Below are 9,089 nucleotides of genomic sequence, written 5' to 3'. Positions count from 1 at the left end.
TTAAGGAAAAGAATCTGCTTTCTCTACGGCCGGTCTGGCGAGCTTGATCGGAGTTCACCCGAGTTGAATCCTCTTCTGCTCTTCTCTCCCCTTCCCTCCCCCCGCCCGCCCCATTTACAAAGCCACCGATTCCTCTTCCTCAGAAATAGGCACCGAAAACAGCTTGCAGGAAGTGGGGCACCCCGGACGTCAACCTTCCTTGCCGTGAGAAAAAAACGCAGCTAAGCAAGAGACTTTGGCAACTGCCCTTTCCCCGTCCAGCTGGTGCACATTTACGCTGCCTTTGCTCGGCGGCCCCTGCCCCTCTGTTTACTGAAAGTTGGCCGTGGCCAAGATCGGGCTGCCTGTTGCAGAATCAGGCGATGAAACATGGCCTGTCTCTCCTGCTGCTCTCTCGTTGCCAGTGTGCTCCAAATCCTGCTCGGAGCCATCTGTGGAGGCCATTTGGCGCAGTCTCCCCTGCGACGCTGAGCTTGCCAGGGAGTTGTTTTTATGCTGACCCAGCCAGCAAGGACAGCTGGCTATGCAAGAAGCGTAGGAGGGTCAAGGGGCTAGGAGGGCTGGAGGAGAGTCGGGGAGAGAGAGAGGAGAGAAGGCTGCCTGCTCAGAAAGACAGCAGGGAAGCGGAGGGTGTGACAGCCAAGTGCAAAGAGGCAAGCAAACCAGAGATCCGGGGAGCAGGTTCTTTCTTTCTCTCCCCCCCACCCCGCGCTCCCACCGAACTGGTGCATTGCAGAATTGGCCGAGGAGGAGGAGGAGGCCGTGGCAAGCAGGGAGCAGCACCTGCCCACCAGATGAAATGAATTTGCAGGGAGACCCTGGAGCTAATTCTCCACATCTGGTAGGGCTGAGCCTGGGAGTGGATGAGAGAAAAAGATGGGGATGTTGCAAAGGGAGAGGGTGAACTCGTGGCCCGGGGCCAGAGGTGGCCTTCCCTCCAAGTCTCTGCTTTGGTTAGCGTTGGAATTGGGACTGGTGATAAATGCACTTGCATGGGGGGCAGGGAACAAAAGAGAGAAAAAAAGGAGCAAAAGGCAGAAGATAGAATTCATGGACTTTGGGAAACACAGTCCAAAAATCCAAAACTCTGGCACTACAGCCCCAGAAAAACGGGGGTCCCTGGCAGTTTAAAAAAGAGGAAGAATGCCTATTTCTGAAGCAGAGAATGATGCTTCCTTGAGCCCCAGCGACTCATAAGCTGCTGCTGTCCCTTTCCAGTTAGTGTCCTTTTTCTTCTCATCCAGCCCTGCAGACAATGAGGCTTCATTGTGTGGGGAGATAACAATCCAATCCCCTTGAATGCCCAAATGGGGGGAGGTGTCTCTTGGGCAGAGGTGGCATTCAGCAAGTTCTGACCAGTTCTGGAGAAACGGTAGTAGAAATGTTGAGACGTTTGGAGAACCAGCAAATCCCGTCTCTGATTGGCCCCGTCCCCATCCATTCTCTGCCTCCCGAGTCCCAGCTGATTGGCTAGGTCTTTTTTTTGTTGTTGTTGTTGCCCTGCAAGGAGAACGGAACTGGAAAGCAGGTTAGTGGGGTGGGGGAGGGAATGGGGACTTTACACTACAGTATCTTTCCCCTGTCATGTCCAACAAGCCACGCCCATAGAACCAGTAGTTAAAAAAAAAAATGAATCCCACTACTGCTCTTGGGCCTTCCAAATGTCATTGTATTCGTGGAATGCAATGAGAACAAAGATAAAATTCTAAATTCAGATGGGGGGGGCAGGGGGTCCCACATATTTCCCCCCCGATTCCTCTGCACGGAATAGGAAGCAAGGTTAAAAGGAGAAGTTTCTGCAGAGAGGCAGGAAGTGAATTTCTCCCCAGGCAGATTAAAGAGATATTGACCTCCCTGAAGCAATATGTGATTAGCCTCATCCTTATTGGGACTTCTCAGGCATTCATTCTGGAGTTTACTCTACGGATTTCGGACCTTCCACTGAGGTCAGCCCACTCTGTAGACCAGACCAGGAGATTAACTCCACAGGAAACCTGAAACTACTTTTATTGAGACTGGCTATAAATAAAAAGAAACTTGCAAGTTTGATTGGGCTGATCCTCCTCCTCTCCTCCACAAACTGCATTCCCTTCTAGTACTGATGATGTTACCTAATTGGGTAATGAAACTTCCGCAAGGAAAAAACCAAGGTCAGAGAGCACCAAGGACCCTTCAATAATCCTCCTCCTCCTCTCCACAAACTGCATTCCCTTCTAGCACTGATGATGTTACCAAGTTGGGTAATGAAATTTCTGCAAGAAAAAAACCAAGGTCAGAGAGCACCAAGGACCCTTCAATAATCCTCCTCCTCCTCCTCCTCCTCCCCCTCCTCCTCCCCCTCCTCCTCCTGAGTCACTTCCAAGTACAGTATTTATCTTCTTGTGGACTTAGAAAATGTTTCAATTCCTGAATACCTCCATCAAGGTCATCTTTCTACAACTGGGAATAGAACTTGGCACCATTGCAGTTGAAATGACTCTACCGTGCATCAATTTTAGGAGCTATCCAAGTCCTGCTCCTTGATGGTGCTGCAGGAAAGAATATAAAGAATCCATCCATACTGTAGTCATTAAGTGAGTCACACTCAATTTTACAACCCTCTGCTGCAGTTGTTAAATAAATCATGTGGTCATTAAATGAATCTGGCTTCCCCCACTGCTGGAAGCTAGCTGGGAAGTCATAAAGGGTGATCATGTGATCCCAGGGCAATGTAAACATCATAAATACATGCCAGTTGCCAAGTGCCTGAATTTTGATCCTGGCTGTGGGGAGACTGCAACATTCATAAGTGCCAGGATGGGACTGTAAGTCCCTTCCCACCACCCACCCACCACCATCGTTTTAACTTCAAATGGCTGTAAGTTGAAGACTTTATATAAAATATATTATTGAAGAAATTTCCTGACAGAACAATTAATCAGTGGAACAACTTTCCTCCCTAAGTTGTGAATTCTGCAACAATGGAAGCTTTTAAGAAGAGCTTGGACAGACATTTGTCTGAAATGGTAACAGGGTTTCCTGCCTGAGCAGGGGGTTAGACTAGAAGACCTCCAAGGTCCCTTCCAACTGTTATTCTGAATGATTCTATTCTATATGTCCCACACTTGCTGGATACCAGAGAAACCAAAGCTAGAAGGGGATGCTGCCATGGTGTGGCTCCCCACAGAGATGAGACTGCCCTCCCCTTGGTAGCCTTATTTAGGATGTTAGTGTGTGTGTGTGTGTGTGTGTATGCGTATGCATATGTGTATATTAATATCATATACATATACATATACATCATATACATCATATACATATACATATACATATACATATACATATACATTACATACCTATACCTATACCTATACCTATACATATACATATACATATACCTATACTATACTATACATATATACATATACATATACATATACATATACATATACATATACATATACATATATATACAAGTACCAAAACTTATATATATATATATATATATATATATATATATATATATATATATATATATATATATATATATATATATGTGGATCTTTGGTTATTCGGGTTTTCTCCCGCGTAAGATTGGAAGTATCTAGGCAACGTTTTGATGAAGTCTCATTCATCATCTTCAGGCTTCTGTCTTCAGCTCTGTGCTTCTCAGAGTGATGTGAGCTTGCAGCTGCTTCTTCCTTTTAACTGCTAGTGGCGGTGTGACTTGGTTGGGTGGGGGCTTGGCTGTGTTCTGATTGGGTGGGGTGTGTTCTCATTGGTTGGGGTTTGGCTGTGTTCTGATTGGTTGGGGGTTGGCCATGTTCTGATTGGCTGGAGGTGTGTTCTGTTCAGGTGGGGGCTTGGTTGTGCTCAGGTTGGTATTACGCGGGAGAAAACCCGAATAACCAAAGATCCACATACAAATACCAGAGAACCTCAGAAAACATTATATATATATATATATATATATATATATATATATTTTCTTAAGTTTGGTACTTATATGTATGGTGTTCGGCTTGGTTGGTATTTTCCCACGCATTGTAGTTCTTTTAAAGTTGTAGCAACGTTTCAGCAGAATCTCATCTGCCATCATCAGGCTTCTGTATTGTGTCCGTCTGTGGGTCAGACTTTTACAGTGGTTTCATACATACATACATACACACACACACACATATATTCCAGCACCTTTCACCTTACCTGCACCTCTGCTTGTTCTGATTACTTTTGTCTCTTCGTTTGCTTGGGGTTAGGATTGTATGCAATTTTAATTCTGAGTAATTCACTCAACAAACATGAATAGAAAAGTCGTAAAATGGGGCAAAACTCACTTAACAGCTATCTCGGCAACAGAAATGTGGTTGTAAGTCGAGGATTATATATGATGGATGGGAAGTAGCAGCATTTAGTATCATCTGATTGGGGATCTACTAGAAGGTGATGGTGAACTGCTTCTGAAAAACATGGCCAAGAAAACTGCAGAGAATCGTTCAGGCAGCCAACAGGAATCAACAGTGTTTTGAAGGTATCCCGAAAGAGAGAGAGGGAGGGAAGGAGAAAGAGGGAGGAGAGAGGTGGAGAAGAGAGAGACAGAGACAAGGAGGGAGGGAGGGGGAAAGGGGAAGAGGGAGGGAGAGGGAGAAGAAGAGAGACGGAGGGAGGAAGAGGTGGAGAGGGAGGGAAAGGAAGGGACTGAGAGAAGGAGAGAGATAGGGAAGGAGGAAGTGAGGGGAGAGGAAGGAGGAGAGAGACAGAGGAAGAGGGAGAGAGGGAGAGGGAGGAGAGAGAAAGAGAGGGAATGATGGAGATGGAGAGGGAGGGAGAGGGAAGAGAGAAAGAGATGGGGGGAAGGTTGGAGAGGGAGAGGGAGGGAGGGAGAGAGGGAGAGGGAGGGAGAGAAAGGGAGAGTGAGAAGGAGAAGGAGAAGGAGAGACAGAGCCGGAGAGAGAGAGAGATGGAGGGAGGGAAGGAAAAGGAGAGAGAGAGAGAGAGAGTGAGTGAATGAGAGAGAGAGAGAGAGAGGGCTTTGGATTCTAAATTGCCATCTTATATATTCGTTTTTACACTCATGCAGGCTGGATTGGTGGAAGACATTAAGCCATAAGGTAAACAAACTAATCAAATAAAAACAGAATATTTAAACTTCAAAGATAGTACATAAAGAACCTAGAAGAAGAAGGAAAGAAAAGCTAAGCTTGATGCCTCTGGAGCATTCATTAATGATTCAGGAACTATTTATTTTATTTAAAAGTTCTTTATGTACTATACCTGCCTTGTTTATGTACCATAATTCTCTCCATGGCCACTATTTGGGCAAAACATTCCAGTTGTGACTAAATTCCCACATTTTGCTAAGCCGGTAGATGGCTAACAGCCACTGTAGCTTGTAAACTCTAGATTATGGCTTATGGTAGTATGTTGCATTGGAATCCAACTAAAAGTAACTTATTCAGGAAACAAATTATGACTTGGCATTAGATGGAAATCTGGCCACTATGTAAACGTGAACTGCTCAGGAGCCGATGTTGGCTGGGGATTTTGGAAATTGTAACCGTGTCACATCTGCTTGGAAAACCTTATTTCTACATTTAGAAAGTTTCTAATAATAAGCAAAGTTCATCATGGTGCAGCTGTCATTTTCATAATTATAATGATAGTACGGTGCTTCCCTTTTTTTAAATTTAGATCCGTTTTTCTGCATTAAATTCTGCTTTAACTTAATTGATTCATCAAAAACAATATACTCAGGCCTTAGATATAGTGCTTTGTGTTTTATTCTAATAGCCTTTTAAAACGAGGACAAAGATTTTCTTTTTAAATCAATCTTTTTATCTCTTTAGAGGCCAATTTGTAGACAAGTTGTATTTGTGCATAAATAAACTCAGCAGTTTTTAAACTAGCTAACAGCTGGAATATTGGAGTCTTCCTATTCTAGTTTAAAGCCATGTTGCCTACAAGGGCTGGAAGGAAGAGTCAATACAGATAGTCGTCAACTTACAACCGTTCATTTAGTGACCATTCGAACTTACAACAGCACTGAAAAAAGTGACTTATGACCATTTTTCTTTTTTAAAAAAAAAACAAACAAATTTTATTAATTTTACAATTTAAAAAAAACAACACATCTACAGCATATATACAAGGAAAAAGAAAAAGAAACAAGGCCTTGACAGCGGCCATGAGGGAAAGGACAGAAAGAAATGCAGGGAAAGAGAAGAAAACATGGAAAAAAGGGGGGGAATAAAGAAGGGTAAACATTTAGAATAGAACAGTATCTTTTTTGACGGTCTGTAAGATCTTTTCTTCTTCAAGTGTATCGTAAGCACAACTTATCGGTATCTATACTTGGGATGCCCTCATCTAAAATTCTCTTCGCAGTGGACTTATGACCATTTTTCAACTTACAACTGTTGCGGCATCCCAGTAGTCATGTGATCAAAATGCAGATGCTTGGCAACTGACTCATATTTATGAGTCACATGACCCCCCTTTGCAACCTTCTGACCATAGCAAGAAAGGTCCTAAAATGGGGCAAAATCCACAGAGCAATAGCGCTTAGAATTAGGTACCAATTCACAGTGCTTTACACTCCAAGCGATGTACAGGCTCAGCCTATTGCCACCCCCCACCCACCCCCAGGCAATCTGGGTCCTTGTTTTACCAACCTTGGAAGGATGGAAGGCTGAGTCAACCTTGAGCCGGTGAGGATCAAACTGCTGGCAGTCGGCAGAATTAGCCTGCAATGTTGCATTCTAACCACCACGCCTCCTAACTGATGTCTCACTTAGCAATGGAAAATTTGGGCTCAGTTTTGGTTGCTAAGTCGAGGATTACCTGTATTCAGGTAATGAGTGAGATCTGGTCACTCAGGTTAAAAACCTTGAACACCTCCAAGCAAAGACAGATGAATGGAATTGGAAGGAGCCTTGTAGGTCATCTACTTCAATCCCCCACCCAAGCAGGAGACCCTACATCGTTTCTGACAGATGGCAGTCCAGTCTCTTCTTGGAAGCTTCCAGTGATGAAGCTTCCACAACTTCCGAAAGCAAGCTGGTTGATTGCTCTCACTGTCAGAAAATCTCTCCTTATTTCCAAAATCTGGGAACAAATCCCATGACTTAAGCATGGTCAACCTGTGGTCCTTCGGGACTATGGGCCATGCCTGGAAAGGCAGGTAGGAACTACAGATTACCATCACCTGGAGAGGTTGTCCATCCTTGAGTCAAGCTGAAATCATTTGTTGTTCTTAATCTAAAAACAACAACAACAACAACAATGAGGTGATGAAAGATTTTATGACTCTTCTTCATTGTTGGCTTCACATGAAGCAGCACTGCCTGGTCTCAGTGAGACTCGGTTTGTGGAGTAATGGTGGTGTTTGCTCATGGAAGCTCTTTGCTTGACTTCTGTGGTCTTCTCTTGACATCCAGCGGCTGGAGGAGGACAGTCAAAACACAGAGTGGGGGTGTTGGGTTGGTCTGTGAAGCTTGCTTGTTTTAGTTATGGAGCAAATTTGTTTTCTGACGTGGCTGAGCAGTGAAGAAGACCAGATTGCTATTAGCATCCGCCTTCTGTAAATATCCCATAAACCCACTAGGTTCCCCATCCCGACTGATGCATTCCATTAAACCAGGGGTGTCAAACTCAAGATGTGGTCGGATCTGGCCCTTGGGGCCATCCTGGAAAATGTAAGGAGCCGGCCTGGTCTACCCAATGCATAGAGGAAACATGGCAGCAATTTGGGGAGTGGCGTCAAGCTGGGCCCGCCCACCCAGTCGGCCACACCCATCCGGCCCCCTGAGGCCCACCATAGCCCTGATGTGGCCCTCAATGAAATTGAGTTTGACACCCCCGCATTAAACTATGATTTTGAATCATGATTTGCTAAATAAATTGCGAGTGCATGTAACACCTTAAGTCATATGTTATGATTTACAGATCACAGCAATGGGATTAGCACAAAGCGCTAAACTAAAACAGGAACGATACAGTTTAATGTATATAACACAGCTAATGCGAGTGATTCAATAAAACCCAGTTTAGCGTTATGTCAACACTATTTAAATGTAGTTAACACATCATACTGATTATATTGTCTAGTTTGCTTTTGCAACAATAATTGGGAGTTTTAAGTCAAGTTTTATGGCTTAATATGTATGAACTCCGCCACTGGTGGTTTATTCAATAAACTTTGATTAAGCAAACAGTGTCTAGCAAGAAGCGTGTGAACCAAATCACAAAAAGACTGACCAACAAACAAGCTAATAATAACTGGATTGCCTCTGATAATGTTTCAACACACTTGAAAATTAAGTTTTGTAGCAACTGGGTTCATCCAATCTGCTGGATCTGTCTAATATGTGGTTGAATAGCTTGTGTTTCAGCATGTTGTGAGAACATGCTGTCTTAACTATGTTGGCGTAGTGGTTAGAATGCACTATTGCAGGCTAATTCTGCCGACTGCCAATAGTTTGATCCTGACCGGCTCAAGGTTGACTTGGCCTTCCATCCCTCTGAGATCAATTGCCCCCCTCTGAGATTGTTGGGGGCAATAAGCTGACTCTGTAAAACTGCTTAGAGAGGGCGGTAAAGCACTATGAAAAGGTATATAAATCTAAGTGCTAGTGCTATTAACAGTCTGGAATGAGGCCATCACATTACGCTAAAATAGGTTTTGTTTATTTGCACACATGGCGTGCAATGTAAACCTTGCCTTTATTTATTTATTTACTTATCACAGTTGTATCCTAGCTCAATCAATTTGACTCACCTGGCTAGGATGATTTTATCCCTAGCAGTTCAGCCGTTCGAATCCCTAGCGCCACGTAACGGAGTGAGCTCCCGTTCCTTGTCCCCGCTTCTGCCAACCTAGCAATTTGAAAGCACGGGGGGAAAAAATGCAAGTAGAAAAATAGGGACCACTTTGATGGGAAGGTAACAGCATTCTCTGTGCCTTCGATGTTTAGTCATGCCGGTCACATGACCACGGAGACATCTTCGGACAGTGCTGGCTCTTCGGCTTGGTAACGGAGATGAGTACCGCCCGCTAGAGCCAGAAATGACTTAGCATGGATGTGCGAGGGGAACCTTTACCTTTACCTCTGGAT

This window comes from Notechis scutatus, chromosome 8 (assembly GCF_049901735.1).
Source record: "Notechis scutatus isolate UNSWTSFEM ecotype Mainland chromosome 8, rNotScu1.2, whole genome shotgun sequence".
Taxonomy (NCBI): domain Eukaryota; kingdom Metazoa; phylum Chordata; class Lepidosauria; order Squamata; family Elapidae; genus Notechis; species Notechis scutatus.
This window is presented reverse-complemented; position numbering follows the sequence as displayed.